This window comes from Geotrypetes seraphini, chromosome 3 (genome assembly GCF_902459505.1).
Source record: "Geotrypetes seraphini chromosome 3, aGeoSer1.1, whole genome shotgun sequence".
Taxonomy (NCBI): Eukaryota; Metazoa; Chordata; class Amphibia; order Gymnophiona; family Dermophiidae; genus Geotrypetes; species Geotrypetes seraphini.
Genome location: NC_047086.1, coordinates 312,388,313 through 312,416,009, shown reverse-complemented (window position 1 = coordinate 312,416,009; position 27,697 = coordinate 312,388,313).

Below are 27,697 nucleotides of genomic sequence, written 5' to 3'. Positions count from 1 at the left end.
AAAAAAAAAACCCATTTGGTAATTGAATTTAAATACCTTCAAAGTGCACACTGACCTCATCCAAAGACCTGATCTCCTTCAGACAATAAGATGTCCATGATGTTTGACTTACGTAACATCATTAAGATTTTTTATATACAGAAATTACCAAGGAAAATTGATAAAACAGCTCCAGTGAAAATTGGTATCTTTATTTATAGACAAAATGTCTTGAAAAATGTGCTCTTTTACCCCACTGTGAAAGCTGCAGACATAGCAGTGTTGTATGTACATTAGAGCATAAGTGTTGCCATAAAACTTGGTCTCTTGTTTCCAACAGCGGCCAATCCAGGTTACAAGTACCTGGAAATATACCAAAAAAAGTGAAACAGATCTTATACTACTTATCCTAGAAAAAGTAGTGGATTTTCCCAGCAGCTTTATGTGTTCACATCCCATTTTTAAAGGGCCAGCCTAAGAGAATCTGATACTCAAAGGTGAAACTTTAGACATGTACCTTCACCCCCCACCACCAACCTGAGTACGGCGTACAAAAGATCCTACAGCCATTTCCTACCTCAGCTATGGAACTGACTACCCACACAGATCAAGTCGCTAGACTCACTAATGACCTTCACCAAAGCAGTAAAGACCTTCATCTTCCACCAATTGGGCCATTAAAAACTGCCTCCTCAATATACTTCTCCTAGTACTCGTCACTATGACCAGTCTGGTCTCTAGAATAAGCTCTGTTATTGTTTACTGTAACCTATTTTTTGTCATGACTAGTCTGTTTTCAAACGATTGTGAATGTCTACTTGTAGCCCGTTCTGAGCTTCTGGGAGAACGGGATAGAAATCAAAATAAATAAACCCAGGGCAGCTCAAAGTCCTCCCCCATGTCCTCACATCTAGCATCTCCCTTTCCCATCAGTACACCTCTATAGTCCAAACTCCATCCCCTAACCATGCCTACCTTTCAATAGTAGTAAAACCCGGATGTATCAATCCGTCCTCCTTTTTCTGGAGCCATATGGTAACCCTAAGGGCTCCTTTTATCATGCTGTGCTAGCGGTTTAACGCCCGTAATACCCCCCGCTAAACCGCTGGCCACGCTAGCTGCTATCGCCTCCCTTGAGCAGGTGGTAGTTTTTAAGCCAGCGCGGGGGTTAACGCGTGATGAAAAGTCGCGTGCGTTAACCTCGCTAGCGCAGCTTGATAAAAGAAGCCCTAAGTCTTTGGTTCTATCAGTTATTTTATGTGTTTGTTCTTGATCATTATTACCTCTTATTTCTCATTTTAATAGCTTTTAAGAGTTAAGTTCAGAATACTTCTTCTCAGTTAGCTCCCAGTCGTTTTGAGTCCTCTTCAAAATTACCCCCGACTTCTATTATTTGTATCTGAACCCATCTTAGTCTACATTTATTTTAGCTAGGCCCAAACTTCTTTCTCTTGCAGTCTTGCAGCTTGTCAGTCATACACACAACTTCCAAGTTGCTACTATTTGATGCCCCAGTCACTACAGCAAGCTCTCAGTGCAGATACAATGCCAACCTATATCCATGGCCAAAAACAAACCGTAAATTTTCTAGGTTAAACGGATCCAATCAGTAAGGGCTTATTTTCTTGTTGTAGCACAAGACTGAACGTTCTGGATTCTTTCTCTCTACGTATTATAATTCAGTGTGCACTCCTCGCATACAGCCATTCTCTCTTGAGCTCACTCACAGTGCATTATAAAATAATTCCTCTTTTTCAGTTCTCTCTTTTTACAGTCAGGCAATGTCAAGGGCAAGCCAGTGTGCAGATTTATTGTGTGTTTTTCTCCTCAGTTACTGCATAGAATAATAATTTATGTCAGCATTTATCCTATGAAATGCACACAGTAAAGCTTTCCCTCTTCACACAGCTTAAATTTACTTTCAGGTAGGGGGCGCCATATGGCTCCAGAAAAAGGAGCACAGATTGAGATACAGTATCTGGATTTTACTTCCATTGCTTTCAGGAGCCATATAGTAACCCTACTCTCAGGTACACTTTTTCACCTTCAAAAAACTTTTTTTTTTCTCTCCAAACAATTCTAGCTGAGGAATATTCAGATATATAGCACCTTCCTTCCCCAAGTTTCAACTTCCAATCAACTGAAAAACTATCTCCTCCATAACATAAAATAAAATTTTTGACCCTTCCCCCAAGCCGGTACTTCCTGTCTTTGTAGTCAGTTAGTGAGACCTCTGGCTGAGAACAGTCCCAGGGCTGGTGTAATCTGGAAAGCACCCTAAGGTGTTCATCTTCAAAACCGATGGATGTTGCCAAATGGTCAAAAAAAGTCCATCTGTTGAAAAATGCCCATTTTACTGTAATTCTTCATTAGATTCTCAATCAACTCCATGTGGTTTTCAGCCTTCTGATTGCCCTGGAAGCCCTAAATTACTGTGATAAAGCTTTTCTAAGGCACTTTCTCCTTTCTAGTTAGCTTCTTGGGAAATTTCTTGCACTCCAGGATCTTCTTTTTCTGTAGTCCAACAAAAGCACCTGCTTTGACCTTTGCCTCAGACAAATCAGGGAAGATGTATTGAAGGTACTTGAAGGCTGCTGACTCCTTATCTAGAGCTCTGACAAATTGTTTCATTGTGCCCAATTTGATGTGCAGTGGTTGCTTCAGCACCTTCCAGGGGTCCCATTTGATATTGCTTCTTCCAACAGAGAAATTGGTTCGCTATGGCCTGTCCCAAATTTGGTAGTGTGTAAATTTCAAAATATCAATGTCCTGGTCACAAAAGCAAAGTTTGAGGGGAATGATAGTCATTTTTTTACACTTTTGTGGCATAGGTAATTAAGAAAGAACACTTAATACTCAGGAAGAAAAAAAATGACTACTACTACTATTAATTATTTCTAAAGTACTACCAGACATACATAGCGCTATACAGAGTCACAAAGAAGAAGAAAACAGTCCCTGCTCGAAAGAGCTTACAATCTAAACAGACAAGACAGACAAACAGGATGTCATAGATACAGATAAGGGGAACGGTGAATCAGCAGGCTGGGTTGGTGGGCAGAGGAGTAGGGTTAAGGATTGAAAGCTATATCAAAAAGGTGGGTTTTTAGTCTGCTTTTAAACAAGGGAAGGGACTTGGCGGACAAACTCAGGTAATTTATTCCAGGCACAGGGGGCAGCTAGATGAAAGGAACAAAGTTTGGAATTGGCAGTTAAGGAGAAGGATAAAGCTAAGAGCGATTTATCTGAAGAACTGAGCTCCCTGGGAGGTGTATAAAGAGAGAGAAGAGAGGAGAGATATTGAGGGGTAGCAGAATGAACACACTTGCAGGTCAACAATAGGAGCTTGAACTGTATGTGATGGCGGATAGGAAGCCAGTGAAGTGATTTAAGGAGAGGGGTGACATGAGCGTAGCGAGGTTGGTAGTAAATGAATTGTGCAATAAAATTTGTATTCAGCACTTAACCAGCTATGGGTTACCATGCATGATTGACTTTTATGTAATCCTGTTTATGTGATTAAACTGGCCAGTTAAGTTCTGAATATTAGCACTTAACCAGACAAGTGCTGACTCCACCCTCAGAATGCTCCCCCCCCCTCCTCCTTTATAGGCAATTTTGAGCTTGCACTAACCAGTTATTTTCAGCAGTATTAGCTGGTTAAGTGCCATTAAACATGACTGGTTAGCCTCAAACAGGCAATTTAACTGGTCAAGAGCTGTTTCTGGTCAGTTAACTTGTGTTGAATATTGACCCTACATTACTTGTACAAAACAGTGGTGTGCTACCACTAGCGACCATTAGGTGGTAGTACACTATTGTTCACACTTGTGATGGAATTAGGATTCTTGAACAAAAAACACAGCAGATGGAATGACATATACAAGTTTCCATCCCTAATTGCAATTTTGATTTTGAAAATAAACAACATCTTTCATCATTCAGCTGCAATATCTCAGTTTTTGCATCTCACAGATTTTGCATATGGAAAAAGAGGATGCATGGCCCTGTCCCGCCATGTTCTGCCCCTCCCCCCCCCAACCCCAGCCCCATGCACAGATGCACTACAGACTCGGGCCTGATCTTAACAGCTTTTCAAAACCCGGACAAAGTGACAGGTTTTGAAAAGCCGTCCGTTCTGTAAAAAGAGGACATGTCCCAGTAAATCCAGACGTCTGGTAACCCTATCTCACAGAATTCCATGACCTGTGCTGTAATGTCTATCAGAACAGTCTGTATTGAATGACAAAATATGCAAGACATGCCATCGCCCATCGCTATTGTGTAGGCTTGCCAGATTTTCTTTTTGGAAAATCTGGATCCCTAGCCCCACCTCCAGGCCCGCCTAGTTTCACCCATTCCCGCCCCCAAGCCCACCCTAGCCCCCCGCTGCCTGCTTTTGTCAGGCAGGGAGGAAGTCCGTACATGTGTGGATGCTAAGTGATGACATCATGCGCACGCACACATGCGCATGGCATTGCGTGCCGGCCGTGCATGCGCGGACTTCCTCCCTGCCCGACACAGCTTTTCAAAACCCGGACAAAGTGCCTGGTAACCATACAATTGTGCATCTGTGGTAATGCTGTGAAACTATGTAGCCATGCACAAACATCAGTCTGTTCCAGCTAAATTAAACAGACCTTTGAGAGTGGCTGCTCGTCAGCATCATCAAATGGCGGTGATTAGAGCACTGGCTGAGAATGGAGAGAGTGTGGGAGGATGTGATGAAAAGATTCTGGATTTAAGTGGATTACCTCTTCCAGAAAACAAGGTTGATGGCAGCAGTCTTCTCTATTTGCACAATTGGCAGGAGAAATGATTAATTAAGTCATGGAACAATTCAGTATGCTCAGCATTGTGTGGTGTTTGCAATGCTGAACTGATTACAAACTGATGTGAAATAACATTTCCCTAGAGATCCTGTAGGAAAAGAGAGGGTGATATGATAAGAGACGTTTAAATATTTGAAAGATATTAATATAAAAACAAACCTTTTCCAGAGGAGGAAAGGTAATAGAACTCAAAGACATGAATTTAGATTGCAGGGGGGCCCGACTCAGGAATAATGTCAGGAAATATTTTTTTACGGAAAGGGTGGTAGAAGCCTGGAAGGCCTTCCCACGGGAGGTGATGGAGATGAAAACAGTAATGGAATTCAAAAATGTGTTGGATAAGCACAAAGGAGTCCTGTATGGATGGCAGGGAACCAAACAAGCTTAGTAATGATTAGATGGTAACACCAGGAATTAAGAAGCAAATCCAGTGCCAGCCAAAAAAAGGATACAGTCTGTACTCCAATCATAGCTGGACAGATTCAGCTTCAGTAGTTGGAGAGGTCAGTACCAGGTAGGCTTCTACAGTCTGTGCCCTTATTGTAGCTGGAGAGATAGGCCAATATAGGGTTACCAGATGTCTGGGGAAACCCAGACATGTCGTCTTTTTAGAGGTCTGTTCAGGGTCCCAGACAGACTTTCCAAAACACAGAAGTTTGCCCAGGCTTTGGAAAGCTCCGATGAGCTCCAGCTGCATCTTGAGGGCATCTGAGCATGCACAGATGACATCACACGCATCCGCACATGCTCCAGGCCCTCCAGTCGCAGCCGGAGCTTGTCAGGAAAGAAGAGAGGATATTTGTGGGGGTGGGGCTGGAGGCGAAACTGGGAGAGGCTGGGGCGGAATGGGGGCAGAGCCAATGAAGGAACTGGGAAGGGCTGGTGCAGAACAGAGCCAGAGGCAGGAGAGGGCAAGGCCATGTGTATGGATTTTTGCGGCTTGAAAAATGGTAACCCTAGGCCAGTAACAGGCACACTTCTATAGTTTGTGCCCTTAAAATGACAAGGACAAATCAAGATCAAGAATACATACTGTATGAAGTATCACATTAATATCGCTTCCTCTTCCTCTATAAACCGCTCTGAACTGTTTGTGGTATTGCGGTATATAAAAATAAAGTTATTATTATTATTATTATACCTTATGCTACGAGTTTATCTTGTTGGGCAGACTGGATGTACCGCACAGGTCTTTAACTGCCATCATCTACTATGTTACTTTATACCTATTTCAAGCTTTCTTGAATTCAGATAGTTTTCATCTCTACAGCTTCTACCAGGAGGCTGTTCCAGCCTTAGTTATTCTGTAGTAATTCTGTGTGGAATCACAGGTGACTAGGGACCTGGATTTAAGTCTTGACTGTTTTAAGTGATAATCAGTTATGTAGGCCCTGCTTCAATAAATGGTACCTATGTTAGGCCTTACTAGGTGCCTTAATCGTGGATGCCTAATGAAAACTAGTGCATAATTTTTAATGGGTTAAATGGCGTGGTAATTGATCACGCCAATAAAAAACCATTTAAAAAAAACAACAATTATTTTCATTGAGAAAGCTACTTACAGATATCCATGTGGTGCCTAGTGACTCCTAAGTCGAGATACCCCTCCAACACCAAACAATGCCTACCTCAAAAGTAGTCATGGTTAGGGGTGGAGAACAGGCATGGTAAACAGGAGCTGCTAGGCACTGTTAAATTAGGCCAGGTATGACCTGGCCTAATATACTGGCACCTAACTGTACTATGCCAAGTGATGCCTAAGTCTGCTTAGGCGCTGATAAGCATGTTTTTTTTTTAAAGGACTACCTCTACTATTTATCACTTATATAGCTCTGAGAGGCATACGCTGTACATTTTGACATATAATAGACGGTCCCTACTCGGAAGAGCTTATAATCTAATTTGGACAGGCAGACATGACATATAGGGTTGGGGATGCAGAACCCAAGGTGAGAGGAGTTAGGAGTTGAAAGCACTCTCGAAAAGGTAGGCTTTTAACTGGGCCTCGAACATTGCCAGAGACGAAGCCCGCCGTAGGGATTCTGATCATCGTCATTTGACGATGCTGGTGAGCAGCCACTCTCAAAGTTCTGTGTAATTTAGCTGGAACAGACTGGCCAGCTTGTTCCAAGCATACGGAGTTGGCAGCCGAAGAGAAAGGCACAGAAAGGAGGGGCTTACCAGCTGAGCGGAGCTCATGGGGGGGAATCATGGGGGGAGATAAGTGAAGAGAGATAGTGAGGGGCAGCTGAGTGAGTGCATTTGAGGTCAGTAAGAGGAATTTGAATTGTATTTGGAAATGGATGGAAAGCCAATGAAGTGATTTTAGGAGAGGGGTAACGTGAGTTTAGCGGCTCTCCTGGAATATGAGTCGTGCAGCCGAATTCTGGACAGATTGGAGGGGAGCAAGATTGCTAAGCCTGAGAGTAGTTAGTTGCAGTAGTCTAAGCGCAATGTGATGAGAGCGTGGATAAGGGTTTTGGGAGAGAAAGGATCAGAATTTGGTCATATTATAGAGGAAGAAACGGCAGGTTTTAGCGATATGTTGTATCTGGGTAGTGAAGGAGAAACAGGAGTCAAAGATGACCCCAAGATTACGAGTAGACAAAACAGGAAAGATGAGAGCGTTGTCCACAGAGGCGGAGAACGAGGGAAGTGGGGAGGTTGGTTTAGGAAGGAAGATGGGCAGCAGGACACCTAGTGGTTGATTGACAACCAGGTAGAGTGGTAACTACAAGTTAAGCACCGTTAGGCACCATTTATAGAATCAGGCCCAAAATAATGTGACAATTTGGTCAGAAATAAGACTGCTATTTTTAAAGCAATTTTTTGTTTTTGCAAGTCCAGAGTTCTAGTTCAGCCAGAAGAATGCACAGTTCTTTAGTGTAATAGTTACTGAGATTTCCTCGGCTGTGTCTAGGAGCTTGCCTGCTACATTGCCAAGGCAGGCAACCAGCCAAAGCTATGCTGAAACGGAACAGAAAGGAAACTGTCATAAGCTAGTCTTCCAAAACTCTCACAAAGCCATTTGGAAAAAAAGATCATGTTACGCTTATTTTTTTTTTTTTTTAACAGCTATTCTTATGTTCTTACAATTCACTCAATAACTGCTTTGCACGTATTAGTTAAAGGGTCCCCTAATCTCAAGTTACTCATCTTAATTTTCTAGGAATCCAAGTAAAAAGTAAAACCTTTAACTTTTAGTAAAAAAGTAGACTGTTTACTTCAAAAAAAGCAATTCCAAATTAAAAGGGTTTTTTTTGTTTTCTTTTTTTCTTATGTTCTTTCTCTCTCTCAGTTCAACAACAATCAAAAGACTAAGGCCTAGATGCACTAAGAGGATCGGTAAGACTGTGTGGGTCTGCTCCGATCCAATTTTTGGCCGATTCAGAAAGAGCTATTGATGCTCTAAAAAGTCTGCTTGCAAATGATTTATGTGGATGTTCGTCGTAATCCCTGACTCTGTCGTCTGATGATTGCTGTGAGAGCGACTCTGACAGATGCGCAGAACTGGCGGGGGAAACTCGAACAGCTGAGAGGCAGGGGAAGCCCCAAAAAGCAGCCTCCTGCCACTCAACTGTTCGGAGCAGGAAACCTTTTTTTTTTATGAGCACAGCTGCTTTGTGTGCTACACATGCACAATATTTGTCCCATTAAAAAAAAAGCACCCCCCCCCGCCAATGACAGCTCCCCCCGATGAACCTGCACCACAAACTGCCCTTCCCCCCAGCAACAGCAAAAAAGGCAGGAGGAATGACAAGCCGAACCCTCTTCCTGTGAAAGAAAATTGGCACCCCCAAATATCCCCTCCCTTCTCCCTTTCCCCCTGATACAAAAAGGCAAGAGGGATGCCCACTCCCTCTTGGGCATCCCTCTTGCCTTTTTAGAGAAGTTGGAATGGGAGGGAATGTACCTTTTTAGAGAAGTTGGAATGGGAGGGAAGCTCAATCTGTGCCACTCATAGCCAGATCAAAATGGCGGGCCTTTCCCTCTCTGGTGAATCATGTGATGCACGGGGAGATGCCTAAGACCCTGATTGACTCAGATTCCTAAGGTCCCTCCCCTTGGTCTTCTCTCTCTATATCCCAGGATACAAGGGAGAGGAGTCTAAGGCCCTGATTCGGGCCCAGAAGTGACGTCAGAGAGAGTGGCGAGTTTTCTTTCCTTGATCTGGCATCTCTCTCCTCTCCTTCCTGCAGTTTGGCATCTCTTGTCTCTCCTTCCCTTCCATTCCCTGGTCTGGCATCTCTTTCTCCTTCCCATTCCAGTGGTCTGACATCTTTCTCTTCCCTCCTTCCATCACCCTTCTCCAAAATCATACATCTCTCCCTTCTTTGAGTCATCGCTCCTCCCTCCCAGTGTAACATTTCTCCCTCCCTCCTCCCACCATTATCATGTCCAACAATTTTCCTTCTTTTTTCCTTTCCCTATGAATACCATCTCTCTTTCCCTCCCACTTCACACACCTTTATCCAACAAATTTTTTCTCTTCCCTCACCCACCAGCAGCATCTCTGTTTCCCTCCCTTCCTAACCCCCAGATCGTGTAGCATTGGTCTTTCCCAACACCCTACCAGCCCATGCAGCATCTGTCCTTCCCTGCCTTCCCAAATCCCTTCCAGTTCATGCAATATCTGTCCTTTTTGATTTCCCAACCCCCTCCTGCTACCCGTACAGCATCTGTCCTTCCCACATTCTCATCCCCTACCCCCTCATCTGGATCCTGTGGTACAACCTCTTTCCAGTTCCCGACTCTCCCACCTACTACCTCCCCGTCGCTGTAACTTAAAATCTTTGGGCAGCTGGCAGCACAATGAATCGAGCTTCCCACTGTCGGCCTGCCCTGGAAGTGTTCTTTCTGCAGCACTTCCTCTTCCTGCATAGGCAGGACATTGCAGAAAGAACACTTCCAGAGTAGGCCGGCAGCAGGAGACTCGCTTCGCTGTGCCACCGGCTGCCTGAAGATTTTAAATTACAGCAGCGGTGAGGTGGTAGGTAGGGGAGTCGGGAGAGCCATATTTCCAGTTACTAATTTTTGGGGAGACCACGGCCCCTATGGCCTCCCCCATTCCAATGTCTATGGATGTACATAACTCATTTTGAGTTAGTACTGAAAAAGTATGTGCTGAAGGCAAAATTTCTACTTTTTCCACATAAGAATCTAGTCACTGGGGCTGATATTCAGACTGCAGGAGGCAACCCAGCTACCTCCAGTTAACCCACAAATTCAGTGCTAGGGCTATATCCAGCTACTGACATTTAATTTTTTGTTTATGTTCAGCCATGGTAGACATAGCTGGCCAACCCCGATATTCATCGGTTGACCAGCTAAGTCATAGTGGCCAAAGATAAACATGATATTTAGATGGGTTTACCTGGTCACTAGACTTAGCCAGTCAGCCAATGAATATTGGCATTGACTGGTGGGATATTCAATGGGAGACAGATAGTTATCTCCTTCTGACAAGATCGGCTAAGAGGGTCAACTTCAATGGCAGCACCCCTCCCCCAAAGCTTAAGTTTTCTCTCCACCCTCCCCACCCCTTAGTCCAACATTTCTCCCCTTCTTTCTCCAGCCCCTAGTCCAACATTGCTCCCTCTGCTCTCTCACTCCCTCCTCCTTCTTCTGAGGCCTTCTAAATATTATCTTGCTTGCTGGTAGTAACAGCATGCACAGTAGGCTGCTTTCGGCCAGCTCTGCACCCTCCCTTTGCTACATCGGAAGCGACCCTGTCCTCTGAATATTGGCAGTTACCTGGCTTAGAGCTATTTAGCCAGCCAGGAGCCATTCTTGGCCAACTACATAGTGCTAATTATTGGGCAGACTGTATTTTGTATTGTCAACAATCTCTTAAAAAATATATTAGGCAATCTCTGATTAAAAAAAAAATAATAATACAATATCAGTTCTATTTGTTATTGATGAATAATTAAGGGTTGTATGTATGTTGTATTCTTGAAAAAAAAATGTGTAAAGATGTAGTATACACAGCTTGATAAAAAAAATACATCTCACCAAAGTGAAATCTGATGTTCACAGTCAAGGTCAAATCCAACAGAAACTCCAAATCATGAACCTTCTCCCTGGCTTATAACTATGCTCCCAGAAAAAAATGCAGTTTACTTCCTAGAAAACAATAGAACTTCAGATTTAACTTGTTCAGCTATAAATAGTTGTTTGGCTGCCGTCCCAAGATGTTAGGGATTAATGGATTTAAGCAGGACTCGATAAATCCCAGGTGTAAGGCTGGCATAATGCCTAGAAATTGGACTGTGTCCTCTAAAAATTATTGCTATGATAAACCTGGCTGCTTCCTCCTTAGAACAGGACTCTCCTCCATCTGTACTGTGCAGCTTGGCTCTCAGTGAATTAGTCATATGGGCACTGATTTTATAAAAGATGCCTAAAGTTAGTCACCTAGATTTGCATGTCTAGCCAATCTAGACACCCAACTTAGGGCTCCCTTTATTAAATAATGGTAGAGGTTTCCACTGTGAGCTAGCAAGGTAAATGCTCCGACGCTCATAGGAATTCTATTAGTATCAGAGCATTTAACTCATCAACCCATGGTAGAAACCTCTACTGCCATTTAGTAAAACCCAGCATTAATTAATAAGCTAAATCAGCGCTGATACTGAGCAATTAGCATCTTATAATTGGCAAAAATTAAAATTATTTTGGTGGTAGGCGCCTACGACTTTCAGTTAGATGCGTAAGCCAAGGTACCTACCAGAAAGTGAGCCTGGTTAGGAGCAGATTGTGGGCAGATCTTGGGTGTTTTGCATATAGGCACCTAAAGTGTACTTAGATGCTGATATTTAGGCCAAGAAAACCCTAGCATAAATAGGGGGCGCCTAAGGTTCAGATGCCCTACTGGTGCCTAAGTCCACTTTAGGTACTGATAGGTGTGATGTTATAAATGGCACCTAACTGAAGATTGACTGGTGTTATGCACTGTGTTCCTTGGCACTTATGTTTTAGGCTACGGTTGCCAGATTTCCTCTTTCATATAAGAGGATGCCTGGCCCCGCCCCATTCTGCCCCAGTCCTGCCCAGTTCTGCCTACAGGTACTGTCCAGTTCCGCCTCCAGCTCCGCCCCACACGAACCTTCCCGAGCTCGAAGGCTGCACTTGGGAGTCTTCGCGTATGCATGGACATCAACGCAATGACATCACACGCATGTGTGTGTGCATATGATGTCATCACAGTGATGGCCATGCATGCACAAAGGCTCCAGATGCAGCCTTCCAAATGCAGGACTTCCAGATGCAGGACTGCCAAAACCCGGACAAACTGCCAGGTGCCCGGACAGTCCTCAGGGCCATGGTGCAGAAAAAATATGATAATCTCACTATCGCGCGCCCATAATAAGCTATAGCAGATCTTGACAAATTCCCCCCATTGCCCCAGGTATATTAGATAGATTGTGAGACCACAGGGACAGAGAGGGAAAATGCTCGAGTACCTGAATAAATTCATGTAAACCGTTCTGAGCTCCCTTGGGAGAACAGTATAGAAAATAGAATAAATAAAAAAAGAAGTGTTGTTGAACATCTAAAAAGTTGGTTTTGATTATTAGAACTTGTGTGTCCCAGTTATTAGGATGTCCAAGTGTAGCATGAAATTATTTTATAATTCTGATATGATATTAAAATATGTAGCATGAAATGATTTTATAATTCTGCTTGGAGTGAAAATATGTAGCAGGATGTATTTGATTTTGTTGAAGGTAAATTATGTAAGTTTGCTAGAATTATTGCCTGACCCAAGACAGGATGTGATTTAAATTATGGATTTATAGTAAAGTGATACTACATGAATTTAAGTTAAAGTATATTCATTTGATGGATTTAAAAGTAAATTTCTGATTTGATTTCTGAGCCAGCCCTGCCTCCGGCAATCTTATCCAGGTATTGTGTTAATGCACCTATTACAAAAGAAAGAACTGAGCTATCTGCCTTCAGAAAAATGTTAAATGCACCCACTCAATGGAGTACAAAAAGGAAGACCGACCTTCAGAAAGTGTTAAGTACAACTATTCAGATAAGAAAAAGGACAGCCAGGGTGGATACCAGAGCTAAACAGAACTCTACTATTAATGGAACAGGATGTAGGTCAGCAGTTCTTCACACCAAATTCATCTCTGGACTACTCTAACCAGAAAGAATAATAGAAGCTCATCACACCATTTTAAGCCACTCAAAGAAGATTCAATCAGATGACCTCATCTGCCTATCCTCCATTTTAAACCACTCAGACATAGATTCACACCACATCCAGCAAGGACAGTAACAATACTCTGTATTGGGACACCATTTTAAGCCATTGTAATTCAATCATGACACCACCTAGGATTCTATTTTTAGAACAGGTCTCAACCCGATAAATATGAAGTGAAATCCTTTCTAACAAAGGTTCTTTTTCTCTTCCTTTGGACCAGTGCTGGATCAAGCTGCAATCTGTCCAGGCCATGTGCTTCTTGCACATGCTATGTGCTCGGGCCTGCAGGGTGGCCTTCAAAGGACTTTTCAACCAGCATTTGTGAGTAAATGTAATCATTTAATCTTAGAGAAATTATGTCTTGTGTAATTCTATTATCTTTGCTTAAAGACCCTATCTGTAACTGCTTTAACTGCTTGATTTTAATGCTTTTAAATAAATTTTCAATTTGCTTACAAATGTTCTGAGTCTTAGTTCTTGAATAAATGTTCACATATATATATTTACCCCCTGTTTTACTAATGTGCGCTATGCATTTTAGCGCACATTTAGCACACACTAAATATATGCACGCGCTAACCTCTAATGCGTCTATAGTAGAGGTCTGCACGGGAACGGGGATCGCAGGAATCCCACGGGTCCTGCGGGGATCCCGCGGGTTCCCCCATAGCCCACGGGACTCCCATGGGGACGCCCCCTGGCCCACAGGACTCCCACGGGGATGCTCCCTGGCCCACAGGACTCCCACGGGGATGCCCCCTGGCCCACAGGACTCCCATGGAGATGAAAACAGGCCTACCTAAATTCTGGCGATGCAGGCATGCAGCTTACAAGTCCAGCGTTGCGGCAGAAACAGCCATGCTGAGCAGTGAGCTCAGCACGTACACAGCTGAAAGCCTTGCTTGCTGATTTGTCCGGCAGCATGGCAGGGCGGGGCCGCTGGACCAATCAGCAAGCAAGGCAGCTGTGTACGTGCTGAGCTCACTGCTCAGCATGGCTGTTTCCCGCCACGACGCCAAACTTGTATTTTGCGATACAACTGTAAGAAAGCAGAGGGGTAACTAGGAGACCTATCACCAGCGCTGTATACGAACCAGAGGAGAGGTCTTGATGCATGGAGGTTTGCTGGCAGTTGGCTCCTGAATCACAGAGAAAGCTCGAGGGAATGTGCAACAAATGAGTTATGAGGTAGAGGCCTATGATCAATGGTGAAGTTACAGTGTGAGGACATTCAGAGACATTCAGTCAAGCGACTGGAGGACAAGATACAGGAACTAGAAGGACTTTACACTATGGAGGACCCAATCAAGACAGCTGAAGTCTTCACGAGAGAGAGGCACATTGAGGAGGAAGTCAGGGAACTCGAGAAATTCATTGAGGAAGCATACAGGAAGAGGGTGGAAGAGAACGAACTTCGTATGAAAGAAGAAGTCACCCCGACACCAACATGGAAGGGGGAGCAAGAAGCAGGTGACCACATAGAAGACACCCACAGAAGAATACCGCACGAGGGGGAAGAATTGGCTAGTCGATGCCCAGAAGAAGAGAGAGTGAAGCACGCTGAGGACATTGACCTGAGACCGAAACGAAAATTGAAGAAGGGAAAGTCAACGATCCTGGTGGGAGACTCGATACTGAGGCATGTGGACAGCCACATAGCAGGAGGGAGAGAGGATCGACTGGTGACCTGCCTCCCAGGAGCGAGAACCAAGGACATCGTGGACAAAATTGGGATGATCCTGGATGGAGCGGAGACGGAAGAGACCGCAGTAATGATCCACATTGGGACGAATGATGTCAGCAAGAGAGACTACAGAAGAGGCACGCTGATAGAACAGTTCAAGATTCTGGGAAGGAAGCTGAAGATGAGGGCCCAGAAGATAGTATTCTCAGAGATCCTACCGGTACCGAGGGCAGATGTGAAAAGGCAGGAAGAACTACAATCAATAAATGCGTGGATGAGGAGATGGTGTGAGGAAGAAGGATTCCTTTTCGTGAGAAACTGGACAACGTTCTGGGGCAAGAGCAAGCTCTACAGGAGAGATGGACTGCACCTGAGCACGGCGGGAACAAGACTTCTAGCAAACAACGTCAAGAGAGGAATAGAACAGGCTTTAAACTAAGAGAAAGGGGAAAGCCGACAGTCGACCTAGCGTCGATGATTCGGAAGAAGGTATCCCGTGAAGATACTGAGGGGAAAAAAGGCAGGGAAGAAACAAGAGACAAATTACAGGAGTCAACTAACCCAGAAGAGGAGGTTAGAAAGATTGTAGCAAAAGAGAAGACACCAAAGAACGAAGCACAGGGAAAAGAAATGAAGACGACAAAATGCCAGGATCTAAACTGCATATATACTAATGCAAGGAGTTTAAGTAACAAAATGGGGGAACTAGAAGCCATGGCCAATGCAGAGGACATAGACATCATTGGAATCTCTGAAACGTGGTGGAATGAGGAAAACAAATGGGATACAGCACTGCCGGGATACAAGCTCTATCGCCGGGATAGGTCAGGTCAGAAAGGAGGAGGAATAGCCCTATACGTAAAAGAAAGCATACAATCGACAAGAATGGACACAGCGGAGATGATCAACAAACTGGAATCGCTATGGGTTAAAATACCGGGTAGGAAAGGGCATGAAATAAAGATGGGCCTATACTATCGTCCACCCGGGCAAACCGGAGATAGCGATAAAGAAATGGATGCCGAGATGAAGCGAGAATGCAAAAGCGGTTACACAGTTGTTATGGGAGACTTCAACTATCCTGGGATAGACTGGAGTCTTGGAAGCTCAAGATGCGCTAGGGAGACAGAATTCCTGGAGGCTATACAAGATTGCTTCATGGAGCAGCTTGTTAGAGAACCGACGAGAGGAAATGCCACTCTGGATTTAATCCTAAATGGACTAAGGGGACCTGCAAAGGAAGTGGAAGTAGTGGGACCGTTGGGAAGCAGTGATCATAATATGATCAAGTTCAAGGTTGAAGTAGGCATACCAAACGGAAAGAGGTACAACTATACGATGGGAGGGATATTATTAAATGAGAGTAACCAAGAAAAGGACTTGGGGGTAATGGTGGACATGACAATGAAGCCGACGGCACAGTGCGCAACAGCCGCTAAGAAAGCCAATAGAATGCTAGGCATAATCAAGAAGGGTATTACAACAAGGACAAAAGAAGTTATCCTGCCATTGTATCGGGCGATGGTGCGCCCGCATCTGGAATACTGCGTCCAATATTGGTCTCCGTACCTTAGGAAGGATATGGCGTTACTCGAGAGGGTTCAGAGGAGAGCGACACGCTTGATAAAAGGGATGGAAAACCTCTCATACGCTGAGAGATTGGAGAAACTGGGTCTCTTTTCACTGGAGAAGAGGAGACTTAGAGGGGATATGATAGAGACTTATAAGATCATGAAGGGCATAGAGAGAGTAGAGAAGGACAGATTCTTCAAACTTTCGAAAAATAAAAGAACAAGAGGACACTTGGAAAATTTGAAAGGGGACAGATTTAAAACGAATGCTAGGAAGTTCTTCTTTACCCAACGAGTGGTGGACACCTGGAATGCGCTTCCAGAGGGCGTAATAGGGCAGAGTACAGTACAGGGGTTTAAGAAAGGATTGGACAATTTCCTGCTGGAAAAGGGGATAGAAGGGTATAGATAGAGGATTACTGCACAGGTCCTGGACCTGTTGGGCCACCGCGTGTGCGGACTGCTGGGCACGATGGACCTCTGGTCTGACCCAGCAGAGGCATTGCTTATGTTCTTATGTTCTTAAGTGTTTTTCCACATGTCAAAGGGGTTTGGGCAATAACAAAGAAGAGATTATCAGACTGGATTTAGGGAGCCCACTGAAAAGGTAAGAAAGAGAGGTGTTTGCAAGTGAACTTGTATTTAAGCTGCATGCCTGCATCACCAGAATTTAGGTAGGCCTGTTTTCATCCCCGTGGGAGTCCTGTGCTCTATGGCTGCAGGTCTCCTTACTCTGGGGCACCAGATCTCCCTCATACAAAGGCCGGTAAAATATGTTAGCTTTGGGAAATGTATATGGCAGATGTCTTTGTTTTGTGTTCAAAAGAAAAGGAAATGCATTTCTGGTTTTATTTCTACAGTGTTAAAGTACTTGCTGACCCTTGCTGTGACTGGTGGGGATCCCCAAGCACCGCCAGCAGAGGACCTCCTCTAGAGATGGCCAGAACTCCCCTCCACCAAGCGCAGCAGTCGCTGGCAGCATCCATGAGCCACTGAGGTGCCAGCATCTGTGACTCAGGGACGCTACTGCTGCCTGCCAAGCTTGGCAAGAAGGACCCCCGGCCAACTGCAAAGGAAGTCCTCAGCTGACAGCTTGTGGGTTCTTATCAGCTGAGTATTTATATTTTATATTTACATTAGAGGCTCTGGTAGAAACCCATTTACAAAGTATGTATTCTTCCCAATTAATATTTCCAAATTAATAAAGTCTTTTTGCTTATTTGTAAATGGGTCTCTACCAAAGCCTTTAATTCAGTAGCATAATTAAATAAAATAACTATTTCTGAAGTTTATAGGGAAGGGTGGGGACGGAGGGGATTCCTCGTGGGGACGGGTGGGGATGGAGGGATTCCTCGCGGGGATGGTTGGGGACGGGTGGGATTCCTCACGGGGACGGGTGAGGATGGATGGGATTTTGGCGGGGACGGGTGGGGACGGGTGGGATTTCTGTCCCCGCGCAACTCTCTAGTCTATAGACTAACATGCACACTTTAGCGTTTAGTGCGTGGTTAGCGTGCGCTAATATTTAGCACGCGCAACACTTAGCGTACCTTTGTAAAAGGAGCCCTTAATTGTTTTTACAGAGCTAAGTTTTAATAAAGCAAGCTAACTTTCCCCAAATTAATAGTTCTTTATAATATATATTTCTCCAAGCCAGAGAGGGATACATATTATTGGTGGAGTTCTATCCATTTAATAATAATTTTATAATATAAGTGCCTACTTAGGCGGGGTTTTAGACATTTCAAAAATTTTGATTATGAGCCTCATAGGTGATCAAAAATGCACAAAAATGGTCTGTTATAAACCTACTCCCATTAAGGAGTAAAATTTTACCATAAGTTAGTAAAGCTGTTTACCCCCTCAGTCTAAGCATCGTTTGTGAATTAAGGGCATGATTCTATAAAGATACCTAGTAACTAGACATCGCTCAGCACAGTTGTCAATCAACCTCTAGGTGCCATTGAAGAATCATTCCTAGCGGCACCTATCTTGACTTAGACACCCGTAGGCGTCATAATGTTAGGCGCTGGTATATTAGGATAAGGTTTTCATGGCCTAATTTACTGGTGACTAAGGCAATCCACACCTACACTCTTTCCCTAATCATGCTTACTTTTCAGGTAGTCGTGGGTAGGCCCTAGTAGGTACCTCGGTGTAGATGCCTACAGGATATCTACCCGAAAAATTTTTTAAATTGGATTTTAATAGTGCTGTTCAATTAACAGTGTCAATTGAACCAATTAAAAAATTACCCCCCCCCCTTTACAAAACCATGCAAAAGGTTTTTAGCGTCGGCTGACATGCTAAATGCTCTGCACTGCTCCAATAGACATAGAGTTCCTATGAGTGTCAAAGCAGCACAGAGCATTCAGCATGCCGGCGCTAAAAACCTCTTGTACAGTTTTGTAATAGGGAGGGGGGTAAGTTAGGTGCCTAGATTGGCTAGGTTCACCAATCTAGGCACCTAAAGGTAGGTGCTTTGTGTAGAATCAGGGCCTTAATGTATAGAATCCTACCATTAATGCTGTGATGCCATGGTTAAAGTGGTAATTACCATGGTAATGGGCGACCGTGTCAAAAAGCTGCCTGGTATTACCACGGTGCCGGTAGACTGTTTCACAATATTGCCGAGACTTCACAGGATTTTACAGGTATGGCTGGTTTGTCTCCATTATCGTGGGATTACCGTGGCCATAGATCTAGCAGAAATGTATGTGGCTACATTGAGGCGATCCAGTCAATTTATGCAAGTATTCTATAAGGTTTCTTAGAGAACAGTGGTGTAGCGAGGGTGAGAGGCCCGGGGCAGTGGCACCCCTCCCCTACCCTCTTCTCTGCCCTCCCACCTCCACATGCTCCTTCCCCACCCCATCCTGCCATGCACGTGCCACTTCCCTTCCCCTTCCCCCATACCTCTGTAACGTTCCTGGCCTGACAGCAGCCTGGGTGTTGCTGTTCGCCCCAAGCAGCTGTCACGCTAGCATCAGCTCTTCCTCTGATGTAACTTCCTAGGCGTGGGTCCAGGAAGAGGCATCAGAGAAAGAGCTGACGCTGCCACCACAGCAGCTTGGGGCTTGCTACTCACGCCAGGAACATTACAAAGATACAGGGGAAGAGAAGCGGGTAGACTGTCAAAAGTGCGCCGGACTTTAGCGCGCCAACATCCCGTGGTAACATTTTCTCACAGGACTTAGGTGCGCCACCACTTTTGCCACTTTGAAGCATTCCCATTAGCACTGTGAGGGGGTGTGGGGGAAACTCCCCACTACATTTACAAGTCCTCGTGCTGTCATGGGGGGGGGGGTTGGAGGGAACCTTCCCAAGTACACTGAAAACTTCCATTTTTGCTGTTCGGGAGTTTTCAGTGTAGTGTAGGGGGTTCCCCCTCCCCCCCACACACACACCTCCCCAACGGGAGCGCGAGGACTTGTAAATGTAGTGAGGGAGTTCCCCCCACACCCCTCCTCACAGTGCTAATGGAAAGGCTTAAAAGTGGCGGAAGCAGCAGCGCGCATATGTCCTGCACATAAATGTCACTGTGGGATTGTCGCCACGCCAAAGTCCAGCACGCTTTTGACCAGAGAATCGATGTGCACATGCAGCAGTGGGGGTGGGGAAGGAGCAGGAGGGCAGAGAGAAGGACAGGTGCCTGCGCCCTCACCAACATGGCGCCCGGGAAGGACCCCCTCCCCTTACTACGTCACTGTTAGAGAATAAACTCACCAACCATATAAATATGGCACCTATATGTTTGCTCCTTGTTATAGAATTTCCTCCTTAGTGTACTGGCCTGTTAGTGGTCAGTGATGCAGACTTGGGATTTTTCTCTTTTGTTAGCAATTTCCATATCATGCAGATTTCTGCTTGTTCGTACCTCGTTTTCAGGCTTTCTACAGCAAACAAAGAAGAGTAACACCTAATGTACTAAAGAAACATCTGGAAATCATTAGTTTCCATAAATAGATGTTGAAAAGAGAATGTTTCTGTCTTTTGTTTCTGAAGAATTAATTAAGCATGAAAAAGGCAGGGTAAAAGGTTAAAGGTAAGTTTGGTAGGAAAATACAGAGTATATAGGCCATGTATTTGGGCAACCAAGATAAATAGTGGCAGCAATTTCAATTATAGTAGGAAATGAACAAACAGCTCATAATCTGCAAATGTAACTCAAAACCCAATGAAAAGGCATATCAAATTGTATCCCAAATAAATAAAAATGAATAACAAGAGGGTATGGGTACTTTTATCACTGTGCACATATGTGCATAATACACTCCCACTTTAGCCTATCTGTGTACTGCAAATTTTCAAAATGAAAGAATGTACGTTCTTCCATTTTGAAAATAATCCCAGAGAATTTATGTACTTTCTCCTGCTTTCTGGCATGCACAGATTCCCCAGCATAGCATTCATGCATATTTTATAACAGGGGTGCCCACACCTTTTGGGTTTGCGAGCTATTTTAAAATGACCAAGTCAAAATGATCTACCAACAATAAAATAATTTTTAAAAACCTCACAAGCACACTGAAAGGTAGATAAAATGTTAATTATCATTCATATTCTGGGTTTTTTTCAAAGAGGTCAAGGCAGATGACTCTATGCAATGTCACCTCAATAGCAACCATACAAAAATAGACAAATATACCCCCTCCCTTTTTACTAAACCACATAGCAGTTTTTAGCGCAGGGAGCTGCGCTGAATGCCCCATGCTGCTCTCGACGCTCATAGGCTCCCTGCGCTAAAAACCGCTATTGCAGTTTAGTAAAAGGGAGCCATAGTGCAAAATATAGACAGCAGATATCAATTCTCAAAACGGACACATTTTGATCACTAAATTGAAAATAAAATCATTTTTCCTACTTTTGTTGTCTGGTGATTTCATGAGTCTCTGGTTGCACTTTCTTCTTCTGACTTCTTCTCACTTCACTCTGGCTGCACTTCTTCTTCTGACATCTTCTGACTTCAGCCCACTCCTGCATCCAATATTTCTTCCCTTCTTTCAGCCTCTTATATGCTTTCTCTCCTCCAGACCTCATTCTCTCCCCCAACTTTTTCTTTCTTTCTCCCTGCCTCCTGTTCTTTCTTTATCTCTCTCTCCATGCCCACTTTCTTTCTGTCTCCCTGTTCCCTCTTTCTTTCTGTTTCCCTTCTTTTTTTGTCTCCCTGCCCCCCCTTCTTTCTGTCTCCCTGCCTGCCCCCTATGTTTCTTTCTCCCTGCCCTCCCCCAAGCCACTAGGTTTGCCGCCGCCATCGGGGATCAGGCCTCCAAGCCACTCCCGCCCCAAGCTCTCCCTGCAGAAGCCTTGCGCTGACCAGCGTTCTGCTCCCCTTCAGTTCTGATGTCGGAGAGGAAGTTCCAGGCCAGCCAGGCAGTGATTGGCTGGCCCAGAAATTCCTCTCCGATGTCAGAATTGACATCTGGGAGAGGAATGCTGGTCAATGTGAGACTTCTGCAGGCCCAAATCTCCGGATGCCCAGGACCGAGGAAAAGAAAAAGCCAGTCTATAAATCCTTCCATGAGAGCCGTTCCAGTCTCCTTTCAGCACGGCACTTACAAGAATGCGTAGCTCCCCCCCCCCCCATAGGAACCACCTCAATTTCCCATTTTCAGGCTCAAGACGTCAGAGCAGCAGCAGCAGCAGTTCTTGCATTTTTGGGCAAAGCACTTCCTGCTCCCGACCTCCAGTCTGGCGGCTCTGTTGATTCCACCAGGGGCAGCCGGCACTCAACTCTCCAGGGTCGTGACTTCCCTAGACCTCCTTCCCACCTTCTCCCGAAGGAAGTGACATCATTCCCCAGTCTATCAAAGAGTGTCTACGGGAGAAAGCGAGAGAGGGAAGACGGGTTCTGGCAGTCGGGCAAGGAAGGGCGCAGCGAGAATGGGTGTGCGTGAAGTGATGACCAGCGGGGAACCTCGGGGAGAGGAAGGCTGATTGGCCGGTCGATCGGGACGGCAACACGAGTCTATCACAGAACCCGGGATGGGCTCCGCGATCGACTCGAATTGCCTTCCCGATCTTCTGGTCGATCACGATCAACGTAAAGGGCACCCCTGTTTTATAATGTATGCACAGAAAAGCTAGTACTTCAAACCCTCTCCCTGGAAAGAACTCCATGTGCATAAATGTACACACATTTCTAGAGGATACAAGTCTATTTCAAAAGAGTGGGCACTCGTAACAACACTGCCCCACCCCAAAAATAGATCAGTTTTTTACATGAAAAGATAGGAAATGAAGGCTTTCCAACAATGAGCCAATGAAGAAAGGAATAAGTTACCATCTGAGATTATGAAAATACTTTCATATTTAGCCTTTAGGAAGGCACTCAAGATGTATTTGCTTCATAAGAACATACTAGGACAGACCAAAGGTCCATCAAGCCTAGTATCCTGTTTCCAACAGTGGCCAACTCAGATCCCAAGTACCTAGCTAGATTCCAAGTAGTAAAACGGGAAAATTCTAGGAATAAGCAGTGGTTTCCCCAAGCCATCTCAATAAGGGCCAATGGACGTCTCTTTTAGGAAATTATCCAAACCTTTGTAAAAATCCTGCTATGCTAACTTATTTCACCACATTCTCTGGCAATAAATGCCAGAGTTTAATTGCACATTGAGTAAATAAATATTTTCTCTGGTTTGTTTTAAATCTGCCACTTAGTAGCTTCATCATATGATCCCCCCAGTCCTAGTATTTTTGGAAACAGTAAACAAGCGATTCACATCTACCCTTTTCATTCCACTCATTATTTTATAGACCTCTATCCAGGGCAGGATTAATTATTTGAGAGCCCCTAGACACACAAGTATATTGGGCCTCCTGCCCCCCCCCCCTCTTTTGCTTACATGTCAGACTCATTCTGGACATCAGTCAGGTCTACAACTAGAATTTTTCACATTGTTCAAATGCATTGTAAAGCAGTAATACTATCCGAAACATAAACATGTCTATATTAATAACTAAGTCTGCAACTCCTCTCAACTGCCTCACTCTATGTCATCCAACTGTAACCCATATGTATGTATAAACAATCAAATCTGTAACTGCTCTAGTACATTCCACTCCATGTATATTAACTTGTAACAAAACAAGGCAAGCGGTTCACCAAAGAAGATCAAAGAAAACAAAAGAAGATCGGCAGACAATAAGGAGATTCAAATAAGGTTTATGCAAGGTGCTCCCAAGTACCATGCCCGAAGCGTTTTGCCAAACAAAGCTCATCAAAACTAACAGAAAACCATGTCTTTCATACACACAGAACACAGAAGCAACCTTTTTAGGTAAGAACATAAGAATAGCCTTACTGGGTCAGACCAATGGTCCATTAAGCCCAGTAGTCCGTTCTCACGGTGACCAATCCAGGTCACTAGTACCTGGCCAAAACCCAAGTGTAGCAATATTCCATGCTACCAATACAGGGCAAGCAGTAGCTTCCCCCATATCTTTCTCAATAACAGACTATGGACTTTTCCTCCAGGAACTTGTCCAAACCTTTCTTAAAACCAGCTACGCTAGCCACTCTTACCACAACCTCTGGCAATGCGTTCCAGAGCTTAATTATTCTCTGAGTGAAAAAACATTTCCTCCTATTGGTTTTAAAAGTATTTCCCTGTAACTTCATTGAGTGTCCCCTAGTCTTTGTAATTTTTGACAGAGTGAAAAATCGATGCACTTATACCTGTTCTATTCCTCTCAGGATTTTGTAGACTTCAATCATATCTCCCCTCAGCCGTCTCTTTTCCAAGCTGAAGAGCCCTAACCATTTTAGGCTTTCCTCATACGAGAGGAGTTCCATCCCCTTTATCATCTTGGTCTCTTTTCTTTAAGGGCTTGATGCTAGCATACAAATCCCTGCACAGCATGGCACCAGGCTACATGCCAGCCAAACTTCTTCCATACGTACTGAACAGACCACTCCACTCCCAAGGAAGAAACATGCCTCCAAACTCCCCCTGGTCATGCCCTTCAACTACAGAACGCCAGACAACGATCTTACTCCCATTTCTTACCAAACCACCGGAACCAACTACTTCCACAGATCAGATCCCTCAAAGGGCTCCCGAACTTTAGCAAAGCAATAAAAACGTACCTCTTCACATAATCCCCTGCTACTTATACCTTATGTGTAATATAAGAATTGTATATTGGAACTAGACCCTCTGTATATGTCATAAACACATTGTTTCGTACGCATGACAAACTCTAACATGTTTTTACTGTACATTATGTAAGTTAACCTGCAACCTGTTCTGACCTCGTTGGGGAGAACGGGATAGAAAACAAAATCAATCAATCAATAATAATGCACATGATCTGCCCCCTGCTCTTCAAGCTCAACAGTCTTTCTCCAGATTTAAGGCATCTCTAAACACTCCTTATTTTGAGCTGCTTTTTGGCAACACGCTGTGGGCTTCTGATCAATTAGCTGCATTTCTGATTGATACTATTAAGTTTTGTAGCCTAATGGTTAGGGCAGTGGGCTGAGATCCTGGGGAACTGGGTTTGATCACCAAAACTATATACAGGATGAGAAAGAACATGCACATATTCCAAAAAAAATACCCTTCTCAAATATAATTTCAAAATTCTTAGTCCAGATTATTCAGAGGTGTTAATTACTCTCAAAAAGGCAGAGCGTCAGATCCCCTTGTGTTGTGTTTATTCTATAATCATACTAGAAAGGGAATTAACCTCACTGGCTCACACTCCCCTTCTGCCCTGTTACAAAAAATGCTCATAGTTCTTAAAGAAACAAGGACTTAACTTTAAATCCCGGGCAGGGTGTGTTGAAGTTAGCAGTGAAATCGTTATTCAATCTTTCCTGCTGTGTCTGCTAGTCTCTTCTAGCCAACGTTAAGCTAGCTGTCGTTTCACCTTCAGGCTGCGTCAGAGCTGTGGACCAGTGTTGCGGCTCTGAGCCCAGAGCGGACTGGTCCCCCCCACCCCCTCTTGAAGGAGTCTGGGACTGTTTAGCTGCAGACCTAACATCTCATGTTCTAGCCTGCCTGCACTGGATGTGTTAGCTTGGGCATTCTAGCGTCTTATGGCTATCTCAGCATAAACGACATGTAACAGAAAGACTGCAGGGCTTAGATAAGTGACCTGCTAGTGACCTGCTAGTGTGAGCTTAGGACCAATGATTGTTAAGAAAAGTAACACGTGAAAAGTTTTTTCTAGAATTCAGTTGTATAGCCAGAAGAATGTATAAATATTTCTGTAACTTCCTGATTTCGGGACTTCTGAAGCCAGCTTAGGGCTCAGGGGTCCGCATATGCTGAATAAACATCTGTGCTTTCTTCAAGTCTCTAAGTTTTGTGGCTGCCCAAAGTGACCTTTCACTCTTACTATACCACTGAACACTGGGCAAGTCACTTAACTCTCCATTGCCATGGGTACACACACACAAAAAAAACCTCCTACCTTAGGGCTCCTTTTACAAAACTGTGGTAGCAATTCGCCCACGACAAATGCACTGAAGCCCATTCAATTCCTATGGGCTTCGGTGCATTTGCTGCGAGGGAATCACTACTGCAGCTTTATTAAAGGGGCCCTGAGATTGTGATCCCACTAGGAACAGAGAACGTTTCTACATATAAGGACAGATTCTGTAATTGGGTGCCTAAAAAGATAGACGCCTAAAGTTAGGCTCCTGTTTCATGTCAATCACACTTAGGCACCCATTACAGAATTGTGCCTAATTAAAACTTAGGCACCTACAATGCAGGCCAGTGTTTCAAAAGCCTACATTATAGACACCTAACTACTTCAGAGAATCATGCCTAATGGTGCCTAAGTTCTTCTCCGCCCCTAAATATGCCTACTTTGGAGTTAGGCACCCTACTGCGCCTATCTTATGTAGAATCGTGCCTAAGAAGATAGGCACCAGTGTTTTTTGAGCCATCTCAACTTACAGCTTTTCTGACACTGAAACGTCTGGAAAAAGAGGGTATAACAACAACTACCACAATAACAACTAAGTAATTGTTGGACTTGGTAATAGAATAATTCCTCAAGTCAGACACATGATACTGTTCTTTATTATATAGAATTTATAATTGATTTCCTTAAAAGTTCACTCTTATATATATCTTGGATCACATAATTATTGAGGACTTGAGATTGTCCGATTTGAATTTTGTTCTTTTTATGTTAATAATTTACTTATTATTTTGTGATCAATCTGACAATCTTTCTGTACAAAATGTTTGATTTTGTTAAAATTTTTAAAATGATAAATAAAGAATAAAAAAAAAATAAAAAAGAAGATAGGCACCTATCACAAAAATTAATTCTTTTTTTCAATTATAAGCTTATTAAAGCTCATAATTGAAACTAATATACTAATTAACTTAGGCGCCTCTCTTTAGGTGCCTTTATAGAATTTCCCTCATAATGTCTACAGCTCTGTGTATGTCTAGTAATGCTGTGGAAATGATAAGTAGTAGCAGTTGTTTGCCTTCTTTGGTTTTTTTCTTCTGGTGCTCTTTGTTTCCTGTCCTGAGTTTACTGGAGTTCCTTTCCTTCTCCAGTTTGTTTGTGAATCACCTCGTCCTGCTTGCAAGATAAGGCAGTTTATCAAGTTCCTATAATAAACATAAATACAGTAAAACCTTGGATTGTAAGTAACTTGGTATGCAAGTGTTTTGCAAGACAAGCAAAACATTTTATTAAATTTAACTCGATATACAAGCAAGGTCTTGCAACACGAGTACATACAGTATACACGCGTCACATCATCACAACTGAGCCGATGGTTCTCTCTCTGACGCTGCGCAAGTGTAGTGACTGTTCTAAACGAGCGAGGTCTTGCAATACAAGCACATCGTTTTTGGGTCGTGAAGTTTTCATTATTTCTTACGGGGAAATTTGCTTTGATATACGAGTATTTTGGATTGCAAGCATGTTTTTGGGAACGAATTATGCACTCAAACCAAGGTTTTACTGTATATTTTTATGCACGTTATACATAGGCATTTCTGGAGCAGAGTTTGTGAATTCCAAAATAAAGAAATCTTTCTTTGATAAATTTATCAGACTCCATTTCACCAGTCACTTCCAAGGCCTTTCTCAGCTTTAAGGGCTCCTTTTAGTAAGCTGCGCTAGCGGTTTAAGCGCCGCTACACGATAACGCCTCCATAGAGCTGGCGTTAGTATTTTCCGTGTAGCGCGAGGGTTAGCGCGCACTAAAAACGCTAGTGCACCTTAGTAAAAGGAGCCCTAAATCTCTTACCAAATTTTCATTTCCCGTATGACTGCTTTAGATGGAAAGAAAATAATGCAGAAATTAACACTGAGGAAGGGGGGGAGGTCAATGGGGATAACATGTGTATCTCAGTTCAGATGTTGTGTTTCTCTCTCACTCATTCACTAATATGCATGTTACATTCCTCTAATCCAGGGGTAGGGA